The sequence below is a fragment of the Arachis ipaensis genome, chromosome B1 (genome assembly GCF_059453495.1).
Source record: "Arachis ipaensis isolate K30076 ecotype BB chromosome B1, ASM5945349v1, whole genome shotgun sequence".
Taxonomy (NCBI): domain Eukaryota; kingdom Viridiplantae; phylum Streptophyta; class Magnoliopsida; order Fabales; family Fabaceae; genus Arachis; species Arachis ipaensis.
The window spans coordinates 26,529,058-26,551,106 of NC_142436.1; the positions used below are offsets into that span (position 1 = coordinate 26,529,058).

Consider the following 22,049-nt stretch of genomic DNA (forward strand, 5'->3'; position numbering starts at 1 on the left):
TGTACCAATAATAAATCAAATCTTTATACATAGTAAATCAAATTAAGTTAATCGTTTATTTAGTTTTTATTTACTTTAAAACATAAATGTTGATAAAAAAAAAACCTCCATTTGAATTCAATAAAATATAAAAAAAATCTAAACGAATAAAAATAGAAATTTAATTTTTGTGTTTAAGTTCAAATTTTAAAAAATTTATATTTTTACAAATTTATAAATTCAAAACAGAAGAATAAACTATTTCTAAAAAATTATTAAAAATTAATTTTTGACTCATTAGAATATAAAAAATCATTACTAGGACTTTTAATGTTAAAAAAATTATTATAAAATATAGTCCTTTAAAATAGCATATGAATTAAAATTTAAATTTTTTAGAAATAAAAAATAACAAATAATTATATAATATAAAAAATTAACTATATTTATAAAATATATAATTTAAAAAATAATTAAAAAAATTATATTAATTAAATTATTATTTAATTTATAAAATTAAGTATAAACTTACGATTTGATAACGTTAATTACTTCTAACTAAAATTTAAATTTTTCAGCGTATAACGTCCTTGTCCTATTTTTCAGTGAGTGTCAGTGTTTCTAATTTATTTTAACAACATTAATAAAGGCGAAAATATTTTCAGGCATAGTTATCAAAATCGAACCGGCAATTGACCCGGTAAAGTTATTGGATTATTAGGTTAATGATTCAACTGATGGATTAGTAGTCGAATTGTTTAACCCGATAATAATTAATAAATATATAAAATTATAATACAATATTTATTAAAAAATAAAAATTAATATTTAATATTTCATATTATTTAAATTTAAATAAATTATATATAAATTTCATTAGCTTATTACTTTAATATGATATATATATAATTTATATAAATTATTAGCCTTTAATTTAATAGGTCTAATCTAAAAAAAAGTTACATATAAATAAAATTAATCTTACACATATGAACTAGTGTATGGTTGTAGCTTTAGAGCATTTTCATGTGAACTTTGTTATTATATATTTTATTATTAGCTTATAAATCTCAAAGAAAAATGTCTAGCTTTGTGGCAAGAGTGTTGGAACCTTTGTGACATTTACTTTTCTAAAACTTTAATGTTCTATATTCGAACAATTTGCAAGTAAAAGTTTTATTTTTAAAACAAAAAAAGCTCAACACATAAAGGTGGAGCATTTAGAAAGTCCAGAGTTACAATACAAACACTAGAAAAGAAATCATAGTTATCTTTGACATTGCCATCAACGACTAGACGGAACAAAGTCAACCCACTCTTTGTAGCTCCTAATCCACTTGGTAATAATTTCCGCAACGCCTGTTTCTTGATTCCTGAAAATTCTGGCATTCCTTTCTAATCACATATTTTAAATGATAGCAAAAAAGTCAATCAGCCACCTGTTACGTTCGTCTTTTCTTATAGGAGCTCCTGTCCAGCTCTCAAAGTTTTGCTTAATGGTTCATGGAATAGACAAAAGTTTATTATAGGCGTATAACTAAGTACACCACACCTGCCACGTAAAATCACAGCCAATGAATAAGTGGAAATCATTGGGTTTTCGGTCGAACCGGCCGGTCCGATCTGGTTCTAATAATTATGTTTTCAGGTGTGACATTTACTTTTCTAAAACTTTAATGTTCTATATTTGAACAATTTGCAAGTAAAAGTTTTATTTTTAAAACAAAAAAAGCTCAACACATAAAGGTGGAGCATTTAGAAAGTCCAGAGTTACAATACAAACACTAGAAAAGAAATCATAGTTATCTCTGACATTGCCATCAACGACTAGACGGAACAAAGTCAACCCACTCTTTGTAGCTCCTAATCGACTTGGTAATAACTTCTGCAACGCCTGTTTCTTGATTCCTGAAAATTCTGGCATTCCTTTCTAATCACGTATTTTAAATGATAGCAAAAACGTCAATCAGCCACCTGTTACGTTCGTCTTTTCTTATAGGAGCTCCTATCCAGCTCTCAAAGTTTTGCTTAATGGTTCATGAAATAGACAAAAGTTTATTATAGGCGTATAACAAAGTACACCACACCTGCCACGTAAACTCACAGCCAATGAATAAGTGGAAATCATTGGGTTTTCGGTCGAATCGGCCGGTCCGATCTGGTTCTAATAATTATGTTTTCAGGTGTGACATTTACTTTTCTAAAACTTTAATGTTCTATATTCGAACAATTTGCAAGTAAAAGTTTTATTTTTAAAACAAAAAATGCTCAACACATAAAGGTGTAGCATTTAGAAAGTCCAAAGTTACAATACAAACACTAGAAAAGAAATCATAGTTATCTCTGACATTGCCATCAACGACTAGACGGAACAAAGTCAACCCACTCTTTGTAGCTCCTAATCGACTTGGTAATAACTTCTGCAACGCCTGTTTCTTGATTCCTGAAAATTCTGGTATTCCTTTCTAATCACGTATTTTAAATGATAGCAAAAAAGTCAATCAGCCACCTGTTATGTTCGTCTTTTCTTATAGGAGCTCCTATCTAGCTCTTAAAGTTTTGCTTAATGGTTCATGGAATAGACAAAAGTTTATTATAGGCGTATAACAAAGTACACCACACCTGCCACGTAAACTCACAGCCAATGAATAAGTGGAAATCATTCTCAGTTTCTTTTTTATATAAAACATAAATCATATCCCTGTGATCAATAATGCCCAATCTAATCAATATTTTCTTAGTATTGACCCTACCAACTAACACAAATCAGGTGAATAGCTCAACTCTTAGTGGTACTAGTCCTCTCCATATAGATCTAGTGAAACTATAACTCATAATGTCCTCCGGGAGAGTCTCAGCTTGCAAAACCTGCATAAATGAGTTAGTAGAATAAATTTCTGATCTATCAAATTTCCATACTATTCTGTCCTCCCTCTCACTTGTTAACCTGACAGATTGTAGAACTCTATGAAGTTGGTTAACTAATTCTAACTCCCATTGAAAATAGTACCCTTTTCCAATGAAAGTTCCATATCCACTCCAACCCATCCTAGAACCAACAGTCTCCTATTACAGATCCGACTTGGTTCGAAATCGAGAAAAGCTATGAAAATACATCCTGCAACATACTACATGGTAGCCAATTATCTTCCTAGAAACGAATTTTTCTATCATCTCCTAACTCTAATGATAACCCTCTGACCATCTTATCTCTCGTTTGCTGTTTTCTTATCTGTAACTGACAAATGTCCCTCCACGAAACTTTATTTTAGGAACTGGCTGACAAAAAAAAAAGAACATTTGGATTCAAGTTATTGCAGGAGCACACAATTTTCTTTTATAATGGGCAATCCTCATTTGAAAACCTCCACCATCACTTGAACAATAATGCTGTATTCTAGAACACTGTATCGTCCACGTTCAAACCCCCAAAAAACGATATAGTCCTTTAATTATGAATAAAGAAATAGCAATAGATAACGTTGAAAGAGACCATATAAACAGGTTAAAGAGAAATAAAGAATAAGAAACATTGAATAACTACAAAGAAGTATGTTACATATGTTGTTTAATAGTTTTTTATTTATTATTTTTAATAATTTTTCGTTGGTGAGTTAATGTGTCGAGATTTTTTTATTTATTTACCATATGTTATATTATTTGTAAGTCTTACAAAAAAAAAACTATAAGAATTTTTTTTAGTACTAAAAAGTAAAAACAATATAATTGTTTAAAATAAACATATGAAAAAATAACAAATTCACTACAAATTATATATTTATTTTTTTGAAACTAATAACAAAAAAAAAAAAAAAAATCAAGTCAATTCTTTTTATACATAAAAATTTGAGCCAAATAAAAAACTTCTTCATAATAATTTGTAATTTGATTAAAAGTCATTGTAAACATAATTTTTTCTTTATTTATAAATGGTTTTTATTTTATTTATGCTCCAGAATAAAATTATTTTCTAAAAATATATATAATTATAAAGTAAAATAACTAAATTTACATAAAGTATGTGAGATTGGCATGGAAATTTTTTATAATTTTAGTTTATTGGCTACTAATTTAAATTGCATAAGCACGATGATATATAGTGTTCCCTGGCTGACGTTCAATGCCAGCTCTGCTGCCAGGATGGGCGTTAAATGCCTAGTGAGGACTTTCTCACTAGCATTCAGTGCCAGGCTTGCTGCAAGGTTGGGCATTGAATGCCCAGTGATATGCTCTTCACTGGCGTTCAACGCCATCATAGTCTCTCCAGATTCGGCCTCAGCCTCTATGCTGATGGCCTTGTATTCTTCTCTTGGGTTTACTTCAGTGTTACTAGGAAGAGTGTCAGGAGGAGTCTCAGGGATCTTTTTGCTCAGTTGACCAATCTGTACCTCCAAATTTCTGATGGAGGATCTTGTTTCAGTTATAAAACTATGAGTGGTCTTAGAGAGGTTGGAAACCAGAGGGAATAAGTCAGAAAGGCTCTGCTTAGGGGTTTCCATATGTTCCTTGATTATTATTGAAGCCTTGCTGAGGCTTCTGTTGATCCTTCCATGAAAGGTTAGGATGATTCCTCCATGAAGGATTATAGGTGTTTCCATAGGGTTCTCCCATGTAATTCACCTCCTCCATGGTGGGTTGATCAGGATCATAAGCTTCTACTTCAGAAAAAGCTTCCTGAGTACTACTAGCTACACCTTGCATTCCAGTCAACTGTTGAGAGATCATATTGACCTGTGGTGCACGAAATTGTGATCTCTAAAATGGCACCAACAACTTGGTACGCACGAATGTAATCTCAACTCTTTGTCACAACTCCGCACAACTAACCAGCAAGTGCACTGGGTCGTCCAAGTAATAAACCTTACGTGAGTAAGGGTCGATCCCACGGAGATTGTCGGCTTGAAGCAAGCTATGGTCATCTTGTAAATCTTAGTCAGGCAGATTCAAATGGTTATAGGATTTTGATGATTAAAATATAAATAAAATATAAAATAGGATAGAAATACTTATGTAATTCATTGGTGGGAATTTCAGATAAGCGTATGGAGATGCTTTGCTCCTTCTGAATCTCTGCTTTCCTACTACCTTCATTCAATCATTCATACTCCTTTCCATGGCAAGCTGTAGGTTGGGGATCACCATTGTCAATGGCTACCGTCCGTCCTCTCAGTGAAAATAGTCCAAATGCGCTGTCACCGCACGGCTAATCATCTGTCGGTTCTCGATCATGTTGGAATATGATCCATTGATCCTTTTGCGTCTGTCACTACGCCCAACACTCGCGAGTTTGAAACTCGTCACAGTCATCCCTTCCCAGATCTTACTCGGAATACCACAGACAAGGTTTAGACTTTCTGGATCTCAGGAATGGCCGCCAATAATTCTAGCCTATACCACGAAGGTTTTAATCTTAGATTAGAAACCCAAGAGATACACATTCAAGCTTGTTTGCATGTAGAATAGAAGTGGTTGTCAGGCACGCGTTCATAGGTGAGAATGGTGATGAGTGTCACATAATCATCACATTCATCATGTTTTTGTGTGCAAATGAATATCTTAGAGAATAAATAGGCTTGAGTTGAATAGAAAAACAATAGTACTTTGCATTAATTCATAAGGAACAGCAGAGCTCCACACCTTAATCTATGGGGTGTAGAAACTCCACCGTTAAAAATACATAAGTGAAAGGTCTAGGCATGGCCGTGAGGCCAGCCTCCATTGTCTAAACGTTCCCAAGATGGTCAAAAGACCAAAAATGATCCAAAGATGAAAAGATAATAGCAAAAGGTCCTATTTATAGAGAACTAGTAACCTAGGGTTTACAGAAATAAGTAAATGATGCAGAAATCTATTTTCGGGCCCACTTGGTGTGTGCTTGGGCTGAGTGTTGAAGCTTTCACATGTAGAGACTTTTCTTGGAGTTAAACGCCAGCTTTGGTGCTAGTTTGGGCGTTTAACTCCAGCTTTTATGCCAGTTCTGGCGTTTTGACGCCAGAATTTTTATGCTGACTTGGAACGCCAGTTTGGGCCATCAAATTTCGGGCAAAGTATGAACTATTATATATTTCTGGAAAGCCCAGGATGTCTACTTTCCAACGCAATTAAAAGCGCACCAATTGGGTTTCTGTAGCTCCAGAAAATCCACTTCGAGTGCAGGGAGGTCAGAATCCAACAGCATCTGCAGTCCTTTTTCAGCCTCTGAATCAGATTTTTGCTCAGGTCCCTCAATTTCAGCCAAAAAGTACTTGAAATCAAAGAAAAACACACAAACTCATAGTAAAGTCTAGAAATGTGAATTTTGAATAAAAACTAATAAAAATATACTAAAAAGTAATTAAAACATACTGAAAACTACCTAAAAATAATGCCAAAAAGCGTATAAATTATCCGCTCATCACAACACCAAACTTAAATTGTTGCTTGTCCCCAAGCAACTGAAAATCAAATAGGACAAAAAGAAGAGAATATACTATAAATTCCAAAATATCAATGAAACTTAGCTCCAATTAGATGAGCGGGACTAGTAACTTTTTGCCTCTGAACAGTTTTGGCATCTCACTTTATCCTTTGAAGTTTAGAATGATTGGCATCTATAGGAACTCAGAATTTAGATAGTGTTATTGATTCTCCTAGTTTAGTATTGTTGATTCTTGAACACAGTTACTTTATGAGTCTTGGCTGTGACCCTAAGCATTTTGTTTTCCAGTATTACCACCGGATACATAAATGCCACAGACACATAACTGGGTGAACCTTTTCAGATTGTGACTCAGCTTTGCTAGAGTCCCCAATTAGAGGTGCCAGGATCTTAAGCACACTCTTTTTGCTTTGGACCACGACTTTAACCGCTCAGTCTCAAGCTTTTCACTTGACACCTTCACGCCACAAGCACATAGTTAGGGACAGCTTGGTTTAGCCGCTTAGGCCAGGATTTTATTCCTTTGGGCCCTCCTATTCACTGATGCTCAAAGCCTTGGATCCTTTTTACCCTTGCCTTTTAGTTTAAAGGGTTACTGGCTTTTTCTGCTTGCTTTTTCTTTTTCTTTCTTTTTCTTTTCGCCATTTTTTTCGCAAGCTTCTTCTTTTTCAGTGCTTTTTCTTTCTTCAAGAATCAATTTTATGATTTTTCAGATCATCAATAACATTTCTCCTTTTTCATTATTCTTTCAAGAGCCAACAATTTTAACATTCATAAACAACAATATAAAAAATATGCACTGTTCAAGCATTCATTCAGAAAATAAAAGTATTGCCACCACATCAAAATAATTAAACTAGTTTCAAGGATGAATTCGAAATCACGTACTTCTTGTTCTTTTGTTTTTAGATCATTTTTCATTTTAAGAAAGGTGATGGATTCATAGGACATTCATAGCTTTAAGGCATAGACACTTAGACACTAGTGATCATGTAATAAGACACAAACATAAATAAAACATAAAGCATAATTTTCGAAAAACAGAAAAATAAGAACAAGGAAATTAAAGAACGGGTCCACCTTAGTGATGGCAGCTTATTCTTCCTCTTGAAGATCTTATGGAGTGCTTGAGCTCCTCAATGTCTCTTCCTTGCCTTTGTTGCTCCCCCCTCATGATTCTTTGGTCTTCTCTAATTTCATGGAGGAGGATGGAATGCTCTTGGTGCTCCACCCTTAGTTGTCCCATGTTGGAACTTAATTCTCCTAGGGAGGTGTTTATTTGCTCCCAATAATTTTGTGGAGGAAAGTGCATCCCTTGAGGCATCTCAGGGATTTCATGATGAGGAATTTTCTCATGCTCTTGTCCATGAGTGGGATCTCTTGTTTGCTCCATCCTTTTCTTAGTGATGGGCTTATCCTCATCAATGAGGATGTCTTCCTCTATGTCAATTCCAGCTGAATTGCAGAGGTGACAAATGAGATGAGGGAAGGCTAACCTTGCCAAAGTAGAGGACTTGTCCGCCACCTTGTAGAGTTCTAGGGATATAACCTCATGAACTTTTACTTCCTCTCCAATCATGATGCTATTGATCATGATAGCCCGGTCTATAGTAACTTTAGACTAGTTGCTAGTAGGAATGATTGAGCATTGGATGAACTCCAACCATCCCCTAGCCATAGGCTTGAGGTCATGCCTTTTTAGTTGTACCGGCTTCCCTCTTGAATCTCTCTTTCATTGAGCGCCCTCTTCACAAATGTCTATGAGGACTTGGTCCAACTTTTGATCAAAGTTGACCCTTCTAGTGTAGGGGGGCGTGCATCTCCTTGCATCATGGGTAAGTTGAATGCCAACCTTACATTTTCCGGACTGAAATCTAAGCATTTCCCCCGGACCATTGTAAGCCAATTCTTTGGGTCTGGGTTCACACTTTGATCATGGTTCTTGGTGATCCATGCATTGGCATAGAACTCTTGAACCATTAAGATCCCGACTAGTTGAATGGTATTGGTGAGAATTTCCCAACCTCTTCTTCGAATCTCATATCGGATCTCCGGATATTCACCCTTTTTGAGCTTGAAAGGGACCTCAGGGATCACCTTCTTCTTGGCCACAACTTCATAGAAGTGGTCTTGATGGACTTTTGAGATGAATCTCTCCATCTCCCATGACTCAGAGGTGGAAGCTTTTTCCTTCCCTTTTCTCTTTCTAGAGGTTTCTCCGGCCTTAGGTGCCATAAATAGTTATGGAAAAACAAAAAGCTTTAGCTTTTCCCACACCAAACTTAGAAGGTTTGCTCGTCCTCGAGCAAAAGAAGAAAGAATAGAGTAGAAGAAGAGGAAATAGAGGAGATGGAGGGGGTTTAGTGGTTCGGCCAAGGGGGGTAGTGGTGTGTATGTTGTATGAAAATGAAGGTGGTGAGTAGGGGTATTTATAGAGTAAGGGGGAGAGAGGGTTCGGCTATGTAGGGGAGGGTTTTGGGAGGGAAATGGTTTGAATTTGAATGGTGAGGTAAGTGGGGTTTAATGATGGATGGATGTGGGTTGGTGAAGAGATTATGGAGAAGAGGGTAGGATTTGATAGGTGAGGGATTTTTTTGGGGAAGAGGTATTGAGGTGATTGGTGAAGGATATTTGGGGAAGGGTGTTATGGGAAGGTGTGAAGAAGAGAGAGAGAGATGAGGTAGGTGGGGATCCTGTGGGGTCCACAGATCCTGAGGTGTCAAGGATTTATCATCCCTGCACCATGTTGGCATGTAAACGCCCCCTTGATTGCCAATCCTGGCATTAAACGCCAGGTTGCTGCCCATTTCTGGCGTTTAACGCCAGCTTTTCTCCCTTTTCTGGCGTTAAATGCCAGCTTTGTGCCCATTTTTGGCCTTAAACGCCCAGAATGGTGCCAGACTGGGTGTTTAACGCCCATTCTGCTACCCTTACTGGCGTTTAAACGCCAGTAAGCTTCTCCTCCAGGGTGTGCTATTTTTAATACTATTTTTCATTCTGTTTTTGCTTTTTCAGTTATTTTTGTGGCTTCACATGATCATCAACCTACAAAAAACATAAAATAACAATGAAAAATAAATAGATATAATAAAATTGGGTTACCTCCCAACAAGCGCTTCTTTAATGTCAATAGCTTGACAGTGGACTCTCATGGAGCCTCACAGATACTCAGAGCATGATGATGGCCTCCCAACACCAAATTGAGAGTTTGAATGTGGGGGCTCTATTTGACTCTGCATTGAGAGAAGCTTTTCATGCTTCCTCTCCATGGTTACAGAGGAAGATCCTTGAACTTTAAACACAAGGGTATCCTCATTCAAGTGAAGGACCAATTCTCCTCTATCAACATCAATCACAGCTTTTGCTGTGGCTAGGAAGGGTCTGTCAAGGATGATGGATTCATCCATACACTTTCCAATGTCTAGGATTATAAAATCAACAGGGATGTAGTGGCCTTCAACCTTTACCAAGACATCCCCTACAAGTCCATAAGCCTGTTTTCGTGAATTGTCTGCCATCTCTAGTGAGATTCTTGCAGCTTGTACCTCAAGGATCCCTAGCTTCTCCATCACAAAGAGTGGCATGAGGTTTATACTTGACCCCAGGTCACACAGAGCCTTCTCAAAAGTCATGGTGCCTATGGTACAAGGTATTGAGAACTTTTCAGGATCCTGTCTCTTCTGAGGTAATCTCTGCCTAGTCAAGTCATCCAGTTCTTTGGTGAACAAGGGGGGTTCATCCTCCCAAGTCTCATTACCAAATAACTTGGCATTTAGCTTCATGATTGCTCCAAGATACTTAGCAACTTGCTCTTCAGTAATATCTTCATCCTTTTCAGAGGAAGAATACTCATCAGAGCTCATGAATGGCAGAAAGAAATTTAATGGAATCTCTATGGTCTCTGTATGAGCCTCAGATTCTCATGGTTCCTCATTAGGGAACTCCTTGGATTCCAGTGGATGTCCATTGAGGTCTTCCTCAGTGGAAATCACTGCTTTTCCCTCCTCTATGCATTCGGCCATGTGGGACGTGTTTATGGCCTTGCATTCTCTCCTTGGGTTCTCTTTTGTATTGCTTGGGAGAGTACTAGGAGGGAGTTCAGTGACTTTCTTACTCATCTGACCCACTTGTGCCTCCAAATTTCTAATAGAAGACCTTGTTTCAGTCATGAAACTTTGAGTGGTCTTAGTTAAATCAGAGATTATGGTTGCTAAGTCATATTGGCTCTGCTTAGAATTCTCTGTCTGTTGCTGGGAAGATGATGGAAAAGGTTTGCTATTGCTAAACCTATTTCTTCCACCATTACTGTTGTTGAAGCCTTGTTGAGGCCTCTGTTGGTCCTTCCATGAGAGATTTGGATGATTTCTCCATGAAGGATTATAGGTGTTTTCATAGGGTTCTCCCATGTAATTCACCTCTTCCATTGTTGGGTTCTCAGGATCGTAAGCTTCTTCTTCAGATGAAGCTTCTTTGGTACTGCCTGTTGCTGCTTGCATTCCAGACAGACTCTGAGAAATCATATTGACTTGCTGAGTCAATATTTTGTTCTGAGCCAATATGGCACTCAGAGTATCAATCTCAAGAACTCCTTTCTTCTGATTTGTCCCATTATTCACAGGATTCCTTTTAGAAGTATACATGAATTAGTTATTTGCAACTATTTCAATGAGCTCCTGAGCTTCTGCAGGCGTCTTCTTCAGATGAAGAGATCCTCCAGCAGAGCTGTCCAATGACATCTTGGACAGTTCAGACAGACCATCATAGAAGATACCTATGATGCTCCATTCTGAAAGCATGTCAGAAGGATACCTTCTAATCAATTGCTTGTATCTTTCCCAAGCTTCATAGAGGGATTCACCTTCCTTCTGTCTGAAGGTCTGGACTTCCACTCTAAGCTTACTCAATTTTTGAGGTGGAAAGAATTTGGCCAGAAAAGCACTGACCAGCTTTTCCCAAGAGTTTAGGCTTTCCTTAGGTTGTGAATCCAACCATATTCTAGCTCTGTCTCTTACAGCAAAGGGAAAAAGCGTAAGCCTGGAGACCTTAGGATCAACCCCATTGGTCTTGACAGTGTCACAGATTTGCAAGAATTCAGCTAAAAATTAATGAGAATCTTCCAATGGAAGTCCGTGAAACTTACAATTCTGTTGCATCAGAGAAACTAATTGAGGCTTAAGCTCAAAGTTGTTTGCTCCAATGGCAGGGATTGAGATACTTCTCCCATAGAAGTCGGGAGTAGGTGCAGTAAAGTCACCAAGCACCTTCCTTGCATTGTTGGCATTGTTGTTATTTTCGGCTGCCATGTCTTCTTCTTGTTTGAAAATTTTTGTTAGGTCCTCTACAGAGGTGATTTAGCTTCTCCTAGCTTTCTCTTCAAGGTCCTTTCAGGTTCAGGATCAGCTTTAATAAGAATGCCTTTGTCTTTGCTCTTGCTCATATGAAAGAGAGGAGAAGAAAGTATGGAATCCTCTATGTCACAGTATAGAGATTCTTTGAGGTGTCAGAGGAAGAGAAGAATGGAAGGATGAGGTAGAGAAGAGAGAATTCGAACGTATCAAGAGGGAGAGAGTTCGAATTGCACATTGAGGAGGAGTGTTAGTCCCTTAAATAGAAGAATATGAGAATGGGGGAAGAATTTTAAAAAAAAATTTTTAATTAAAATAAATTTTGAAAAATTGGTTGAGGATTTTCAAAAATTAAAATTGAGAAAGTAGTTAAGTGATTTTGAAAAAGATTTTGAAATTAGGAATAAAAAAGATATGATTGAAAATTATTTTTGAAAAAGATGTGGTTGAGAAGATATGATTGAGAAAATATGGTTTTAAAAAGATATGATTGACAAACAATTAAAAAGATTTGATTTTTAAAATTAATGTCTTGGCTAACAAGAAATTTAAAAGATATGATTCTAAAATTCAATTATTGAACCTTTCTTAACAAGGAAGAAATTTTTGAATCAAATCACTAATTGTTAGCAAGGATTTTCAAAAATAGTAAAAAAAATGGAAAGGATTTGATTTTGAAAAGATATGATTTGAAAAAGATTTGATTTTGAAAAATTATGAAAATTTGAAAAAGATTTGAATTAAAAACAAAATCTTCCCTCCTGTGCCCTCCTGGCGTTAAATGCCCAGAATGGTATTCATTTTGGCGTTTAACGCCCAAAATACTACCTTTTTGGGTGTTTAACGCCCAGCCAGGTACACTGGCTGGCGTTTAAACGCCAGTTTTCCTTCCTCGCTGGGCGTTTTGAACGCCCATCTTTTTCTCTGTAATTCCTCTGCTGCATGTTCTGAATCTTCAACTCTCTGTATTATTGACTTGAAAAGACATAATTTTGAAATTTTTTTTGGATTTTTAATGATGAGGAACAATCAAAATGCAACTAATCATGGAAAACTAAGATCAAATAAACAATGCATGCAAGACACCAAACTTAGAAATTTTCATATTAGAGACACTAACAAATTGAAAATGCATATGAAAAACAACAAGAGACACCACACAGGAGAGTTTAAAGATCAGAACAAGGAAATCATCAAGAACAACTTGAAGATTAATGAAGAACAAAATTCATTCATTCGAAAAATACAAGGAATTAAATAAAACATGCAGGACACCAAACTTAAAAATAAACACTAGACTCAAACAAGAAACACATATTATTTTTTATTTTTATGATTTTATTTATTATCTTTTTTTTTTGTATTTTTTTTCGAAAATTATTTGGAAAAATAAAATAAGAAATTCAAAATTCTTAATGAGAATTCCAGGAATCATGCAATGTTAGTCTAAAACTCCGGTCCAGGAATTAGACATGGCTTACTAGCCAGCCAAGCTTTCAGTGAAGGCTTCGGTCCAAAACACTAGACATGGACAATGGCCAGCCAAGCTTTAGCAGATCATTACATTCAACAGCAAGATTGATAGAAATCAACAAGCTCTTGTGATGATAAGTTAAAACCTCGGTCCAAAAGATTAGACATGGCTTTACAGCCAGCCAGACTTCAACATATCATCATGAAACTCTAGAATTCATTCTTAAAATTCTGAAGGACAGAATAGAAATTTTTTCGAAAATAAAAAATAGAAAGCTTAAAAATAAAATAAAATTACCTAATCTGAGCAACAAGATGAACCGTTAGTTGTCCAAACTCGAACAATCCCCGGCAACGGCGCCAAAAACTTGGTGCACGAAATTGTGATCTCTAAAATGGCGCCAACAACTTGGTACGCACGAATGTAATCTCAACTCTTTGTCACAACTCCGCACAACTAACCACCAAGTGCACTGGATCATCCAAGTAATAAACCTTACGTGAGTAAGGGTCGATCCCACGGAGATTGTCGGCTTGAAGCAAGCTATGGTCATCTTGTAAATCTCAGTCAGACAGATTCAAATGGTTATGGGATTTTGATGATTAAAATATAAATAAAATATAAAATAGGATAGAAATACTTATGTAATTCATTGGTGGAAATTTCAGATAAGCGTATGGAGATGCTTTGCTCCTTCTGAATCTCTGCTTTCCTGCTGCCTTCATTCAATCATTCATACTCCTTTCCATGACAAGCTGTATGTTGGGGGATCACCGTTGTCAATGGCTACCATCCGTCCTCTTAGTGAAAATGGTCCAAATGCGCTGTCACCGCACGGCTAATCATCTGTCGATTCTCGATCATGTTGGAATAGGATCCATTGATCCTTTTGCGTCTGTCACTATGCCCAACACTCGCGAGTTTGAAGCTTGTCACAGTCATCCCTTCCCAGATCCTACTCGAAATACCACAGACAAGGTTTAGACTTTCCGGATCTCAGGAATGGCCGCCAATAATTCTAGCCTATACCACGAAGGTTTTAATCTTAGATTAGAAACCCAAGAGATACACATTAAAGCTTGTTTGCATGTAGAACGGAAGTGGTTGTCAGGCACGCGTTCATAGGTGAGAATGGTGATGAGTGTCACATAATCATCATATTCATCATGTTCTTGTGTGCGAATGAATATCTTAGAGAAGAAATAGGCTTGAGTTGAATAGAAAAACAATAGTACTTTGCATTAATTCATAAGGAACAGCAGAGCTCCACACCTTAATCTATGGGGTGTAGAAACTCCACCGTTAAAAATACATAAGTGAAAGGTCTAGGCATGGCCGTGAGGCCAGCCTCCATTGTCTAAACGTTCCCAAGATGGTCAAAAGACCAAAAATGATCCAAAGATGAAAAGATAATAGCAAAAGGTCCTATTTATAGAGAACTAGTAACCTAGGGTTTACAGAAATAAGTAAATAATGCAGAAATCCATTTCCGGGCCCACATGGTGTGTGCTTGGGTTGAGAGTTGAAGCTTTCATATGTAAAGACTTTTCTTGGAGTTAAACACTAGCTTTGGTGCCAGTTTGGGCGTTTAACTCCAGCTTTTATGCCAGTTCTGGCGTTTTGATGCCAGAATTTTTATACTGACTTAGAACGCCGGTTTGGACCATAAAATCTCAAGCAAAGTATAGACTATTATATATTGCTGGAAAGCCCAGGATGTCTACTTTCCAACGCAATTGAGAGCGCGCAAATTGGGCTTTTGTAGCTCCAGAAACTCCACTTCGAGTGCAGGGAGGTCAGAATCCAACAGCATCTGTAGTCCTTTTTCAGCCTCTGAATCAAATTTTTACTCAGGTCCCTTAATTTCAGTCAGAAAATACCTGAAATCACAGAAAAATACACAAACTCATAGTAAAGTCCAGAAATGTGAATTTTGAATAAAAACTAATAAAAATATACTAAAAAGTAATTAAAACATACTGAAAACTACCTAAAAACAATGCCAAAAAGCGTATAAATTATCCGCTCATCAACCTGCTGGGTCAAGATCTTATTCTGGTGGATATTGTTGTTTTGCCAACCCCTAGGCATTTTCTATTTGGGGCCTTCCTCTTTGGTGGATGGTGTACATCCAACACCAAACTTATGTTTGGTCTTAGGAGGGATTGAGTTGATTTCAATCAAGGGGGGAGGCCTGAATGCTGAATCTTTTATGTAAGTGCCTCCCTTGAGAACCTTCTTTTCAGAATTGCTGCCTTTTAAATAGGCCACATAGGGGGTTTTCTTCTCCAATACCTCTACAAAAGAGATATTGAGTTGCAGCTTCTTGGAGGTTACTAAGAGATGATTCAGTTGCTCATCTTCAGGCTCTCTCTGCATGTCAATGAGAAGTGGCTCTTGGGGATCTTTCATCTCTGTAAGGGCGTGCTCAATGGCATCCTCAAGATCCTCCTGGTTCTCGATTGCCTTCAGTCCCTTAGTAGTAGGCTCCTGAGGTTCGGCCTCCTTGGTGAAGACTACTGTCTCATCTTCTTTTAAGGTCTCCTTTCCAGAGAGCATCAGACTCTATGTGAAGGCCCTACAGGGATGCACCTCCTCAAACAACTCAGTGGGGGAAGTATTAACCAGCTCAGGTGTCCACTGGTCGTAGGTGTAAGTGTCTCCTTGAGGGTGGTCACCACCCATAGCACTAGGATCACTATAACTCTCAGCAGGGGGTGCGGTTATAGTTTTCCTGTCTAGAACTTCTGTCCCGACTGGGGTCTGAACATTTGTTACTAACTTAGCCAATCTTTGCGAAGGAGAAAACCTGTTCAGAAATTTGTTAACAACCTTATCCTAGTTGTTCACACTTCCCTTGGGTACATTATACCACCAATCTTTTGCTCGATCTCTCAGCGCAAATGGGAACAGTTTTAGCTTGTGGAATTTAGGGTCCACTCTATTGGTGTCTGCAGTGTCACAGAACTGTAGGAAGTCAGAGATGAATTTACTGGGGTCTTCTTGTGGGTGTCTGTGAAATCGGAACTTCTGCAACACTAGGGCGATCATTTGTGGGTTGATTTCAAAGTTGTTAACTCCAATGGCAGGTATAGAGATACTTCTGCCATAGAACTCATAGGAGTAGTCACCAAGAACCTTTCTCGCCTCTCCTTCATGTTCGGCCATGTCTTCAGCTTCTTTCTCAAAATTTTTTGAAAGGTTTCTTCCGGAGTGTTGTGCTTTAATTTGTTGTAAGCTTCTCCTTAAATTCCTTTCAGGTTCAGGATCAAGATTAAAGAGAGGTTCTTTATCCCTGTTCTTGGTCATAAACAAGAAAAGAAAGAAAAGAAAGAAAGGAAGCTTCTATGTCTGATTTGAGTATAGAAAGCTTCCAGTGAGATGTGAAGAAAGAAGAGGAAGATAGAAAAGTGAAGATGAAAGAAGAGAGACGAGAAGAGTTCGAATAAATAGAAGTAAATAGGAGAAATAGAAAAGATAAATAAGAATTAAAATTTTTTGTTTTTGTTTTATTTATTTATTAATTTCAAAAATTAAGGTTAATTAATTAAAAAGAATTGAAAATTAGTTATTGATTTTCGAAAAAGAAGAGAGAGATATAAAAGGGAATTTTCGAAAATTAGGAGAGAGAAGAATTAGTTAGGAAGTTTTGAAAAAGAAGAAAGAGAAGATAAGTAACTAATTAAGAAAGATTTGAAAATAAGATAAGACATAAGATTAGAAAAGATTTCAATTTTAAAAATTGAAATTAGAAAAGATAAGATAAGAAACTAAAAAGATTTGAAAAAGATTTGATTTTAAAATTTGAAATTAGAAAAGATTTGAAAAAAATTTAAAAGAAAGATAAGATTTGAATTTTGAAATTTGAAATTTGAAATTTAAATTTTGAAATTTTAAATTTTGAATTTTGAAAAAGTCAACAAGATAAGATAAAGATTTGAAAAAGATTTGAATTTTGAAAAGGTTTGATTTTGAAATTTGAAATTTGAAATTTTGAAAATTGAATTTTAAAATTTGAATTTGAAATAAGATAAGATAAGATTTATGAATTTTAAATTTTGAATTTTTGAATTTTAAAGAAAGATAAAAAGATAAGATAAGATTTTGAAAAAGATAAGATTTTTGAAAAGATTTGATTTTGAAAAGATGTGAATTTTGAAATTTAAAACTAAGATAAGATAAGATAAGATAAATGATTTGAAATAAAATCTGAATTTTTAATTAAAATTTTTGAAAATTTAATTAAAAGATAAGAAAAGATATATTTTTCTTTTGATTTTTGAATTTAATGAGGAAAAAGAAAAACAATAAAAAACACCAAACTTAAATTTTTAGATCTAACGGGAGGGTGTGCAAAATTTAACAAGAAAAACACAAAGAGATACCAAACTTAAAAATTTTAAGATCAAAACAAAAAGAAAAACAAGAAAACTTTGAAGATCAAGAAGAACACCAAGAACAAAACTCAAAAAATTCAAAGAACACAAGAACATGCAAAAACACCAAACTTAAAATTTTTGAAAACCAAACACAAAATTTTCGAAAATTATAAAAGAAAAACACAAGAAGACACCAAACTTAAAGATTGACACAAGATTCAAACAAAGAAATTATTTTTGAAAATTTTTTGAAACAAAGACTTAAAGAATTCGAAAATTTCAACAAGAACAGAAACAAAAGACTCAAACCAAAAAACAAAGATTAAACAAAGAAAAGAATTTTTTTTTAAAAAAGTTTTTAATTTTTTCGAAAATAAAGAAGAAGAAAATAAAAAGAAAAGCTAACAAAATTAAAGACAATACCTGATCTAGGGAACAAGATAATCCGTCAGTTGTCCAAACTCGAACAATCCCCGACAACGGCGCCAAAAACTTGGTGCATGAATCCCCACGCTTTGTACAACTAAACCAGCAAGTGCACTGGGTCGTTCAAGTAATACCTGAATGAGTCAGGGTCGATCCCACGAGGATTGTGGTTTGAAGCAAGCGTATGGTTATGTTGCAGATCTTAGTCAGGCGGATAGAAGAGTTGTTGGATTTGAATGTATAAAAGGGAAAAAAGTGTATAAAATACTTTGTGAATTAAATTATAATCAGGGATAGGAAGATGGTTAAGGCAAGGAGATGCTTTGTCCTTCTGGATTAACTCTGGTATTACTGTCTTCTTCAATTATCAATGATTTCTTCTATGGCAGGCTGTATGTGATCAACACCATATGGCCGCGGTCGCCAATCTTCTCTGCTTTAGATCAAAACACCATATGGCCGCAGTCATCCAATATGAACGGGGTTGAAGCTCTAGCAGTCTATTTCCTTGGTGATCCTACTCAAAACGCCACAGACAAGGTCGAATCTTCCGGATCAGAGAATACTGCGCCTTTGGGTTCTAGCCTCTACCATAGACACCCTAATCTCTCCATACCTCGGCTGAAATGGTGTCTCGAGAAGTCCCCAACGAAGTCATGGATTAGCCGTCTAAGAGATGTATAATCAAGCTGGCGGTTCAATACTTTCTAGTCACGTATTCACACGAACCTAAGAAGACATGGGTGGTTGTCAGGCACACAGTCTTAGTATGAGGAATGGAGTTAATTGTCACGGATCATCCCATTCATCATGTTGAAGAACGAATATACATCTTAGAATTGAATCACACACGGATTGAAGAGAATCAGTAATACTTTTATTAATTCATAGAACTCAGCAGGGCTCCTCCCCTCAACCTAGGAGGTTTAGAAACTCATACTGATAGAAAATACAATGATAAATAAAATATGGTGTGCGTCCCTTCATGAGAGGTGTAAAAGTTCTTTAGATACTAAACTAATAACTAAGGATTACATAAGAAATGGTAAAATAGTCTTTAAATCCACTTCTGGGGCCCACTTGGTGAGTGTTTGGGCTGAGTTTTGATGAGATCCACGTGCTAGGAGGCCTCTAGGGCGTTGAACGCTGGCTAGGGGGTCCTCTTTGGGCGTTTGGACGCTGGTCTCCTCCTTTGGGCGCTGGACGCTTGGAATGGGGGCAGGATGCTGGCGTTGAATGCCAGTTTTGGACCTTCTATTCTGAGACAAAGTATGGTCTATTATATATTGCTGGAAAGCTATGGAAGTCAGCTTTCTATAGCCATTGAGAACGCTCCATTTGGACTTCAATAGCTCGAGAAACGCTCTTCCGAATGCAAGGAGGGCAGATCCAAACAACATATATAGTGATTTCTCTGTCTCTGAATCAGACTTTTACTCCAGCTCCTCAATTTCAGCCAGAAAATACCTGAAATTATACAAAAACATAAAAACTCAAAGTAGAATCTAAAAATATGAATTTAACACTAAAACCTATAAAAACTTAATAAAAATCAAACAAAACACGCTAAAAACTATATGAAAACAATGCCAAAAAGCGTATAAAATATCTGCTCTTCACCCCTATAACGGAACATCTTTGGTTTGAAACCGAAAAAGTCTTGGAAAAGTATCTTTTAGAGTACCACTTTATAGCCAGATGTCCTCCCAAAACCAAATCCTTCTACCGTCTCCTAGTTCCATAAACAAACCTCTAATCAATTTTTTCCTTAAGTGATGTTCATCGATTTATAACTGACATATATCCTTCGAATGACCCATTTATAGGTATCGGTTGACTAGTTAGCATCTCTGAAGAATTCAAGTTATTGCATGAACACACAATCTTTTTCTATAATGGACAATCTTCTTTCGAGAATTGCCACCACCACTTAAACAAAAGAGACGTATTTTGAATCACCATATCACCAATGGTATCCCAGTTTTCCTATCCTCCTTACTCCACAAGAAACTCCTCTGCAATGAAATTAGCTTCTTCACCACAGATTTAGGCATCTTGTATAAACTAAGATAATACATAGGCAGGCTATTAAAAACAGACTTAATTAGAACCAACCTACCAGCTTTATTAAGAGTTTTCGCTTTCCACATGCTAAGCTTTGCTTCCACCTTGTTTATCATTGATTTCCAAGTCTTGGCAAGTCTTGGATTCGCTCCTACAGAGATACTAAGATATTTTACTAGTAATGATGCGTTCTTGCATCCTAACAACCTTCACATCTTTCGTGTCCATTCATGCCCACAATTAACCAGAATCAGGCTAGACTTATCAGAATTAATACTCAACTCTGATATCATCTCAAAACATCTCAACAGCCTTTTGTAGTTCCTGATAGTTTTCTCATGTGGAGAGTAGAACAGAATAGTATCATCTGTAAATTGAAGATGGGACAATTTAATATTATCCCTTCCAAGCATCAGAGGGAAAATACGCACATTCCTTACTGCCTCCCCAACCATATGATATAGCACATCCACCACAAGCACTAATAAAAATGGAACTGTCAGAACCTTTAGCTTCTCAGTAAAATGAACATCCCCTAAACCCCTCCATTCCTCCTTTACCATTCTTAGAAAACTTTCATGTGTGAACTAAGAATCTAAACTCTAAAAAGTTCTCGAACCCTCTCCTACCCTAGTATCCTCCACAACCAACAAGCAACTCCTCTAACCACTCCAAGCTCACCGGCACTTTATCAATACGACTATATGACTAACCCCTGAACCATGTAAATAGACGATCATTTAGCACCAGATCCACCAATTCTGTATCATGAACCCAAGTTTTAAACTCTTCTGCAGAAGCGATCAACATGGTAGCTCCTTTCCTTTCCTTCACTCGTAGATATTCATTAAAAATCACCCATATAGTTAAAAGGTACTTGACATATTCCTGACGAAAAACTCAATTCTTCCCATACAATTAACTTTTCTTTCCTCACATGCGCACCATATACCAGACAAAAAGCACAATTAAAATTATGTTTTATCAACACTCCTTCAATACACAGCCATCTAACCCCTTTTTAACAATTACTTATCCTAAACCATCCCATCCCACATTAATACAAACCACCAGAAGCACCTTTTGAGCCCACAAATTCCCAGCATACTGCATCACTCTCCCATATTTAGGTCACATCAAATTTAGTCACCACCTCTTTTTTTGTCTCTATCAACCCCAATATATTCAAGTTATATTAATTTTCTTCTAAATTTTTTTATCATACTCAATTTTTCAACACCCTCAACCCCCTAACATTTCATGAATAAAAATCATTTAAAATCATTATTACACACCTTTTTCCATTTTTCAGGCAACTTCTCCGTACTTTTTCCTTATGTTTTGCTTGTCTTCTTTTTTGTGCAATCTTCTTATTCTGTGCTTGAAGGATAGCCATGATATCATCTTCATCATTGTACTGCACCGCTCCAAATTCCACTACCAAATTACAAGCCTCCCAATTTTCATTCATGTCCTCCTCCCATTGATTCTATTTTGCTACAGATTCAGCTTCACTTCCTTCAACATTACCCTTCACAACCAAAGTGGTGCCACCACTCATCCTCCCGAAATCCCTATGCAACCGTCGTTGTCTTTTGTCGTCACCGAAGAGGAGATTGAATGTGTCTTATCTCCGATAGTTGCACCGTTAGCCTCCCGACAACCAACATTCTCTGTCGCGGCTAACTCCTTCGGACGCTCGTCAACTAGTTCAAGCCACGGCATCAACGAGATGCACCGAGCCATAGCTGGCCGCACATCACCATTGAAGATCACTAATGTGCAGTCGTTGTTGTTACTGCTATCCAGAGAAGAACTCTGTTGCTCCATTGATTGTGAAACCCGGTCCACACCCAACCAAGCCTTCCCTCCAACACCTGAGCTTTTATTTTGTTGGCCCAATACACACTTACAAGTGACATTATGATGCCCAGCTTTCTTGGGCTTACTAGCACCCAAAAGCC

At 36.5% G+C, this 22,049-nt stretch overlaps 1 pseudogene; it reads right to left on the reverse strand.

Moving 5' to 3' along the window:
• Nucleotides 1-9,555: 9,555 nt before the first annotated feature.
• Nucleotides 9,556-10,419, reverse strand: LOC148576024 (uncharacterized; annotated as a pseudogene).
• Between the last annotated feature and the right edge of the window lie 11,630 nt (nt 10,420-22,049).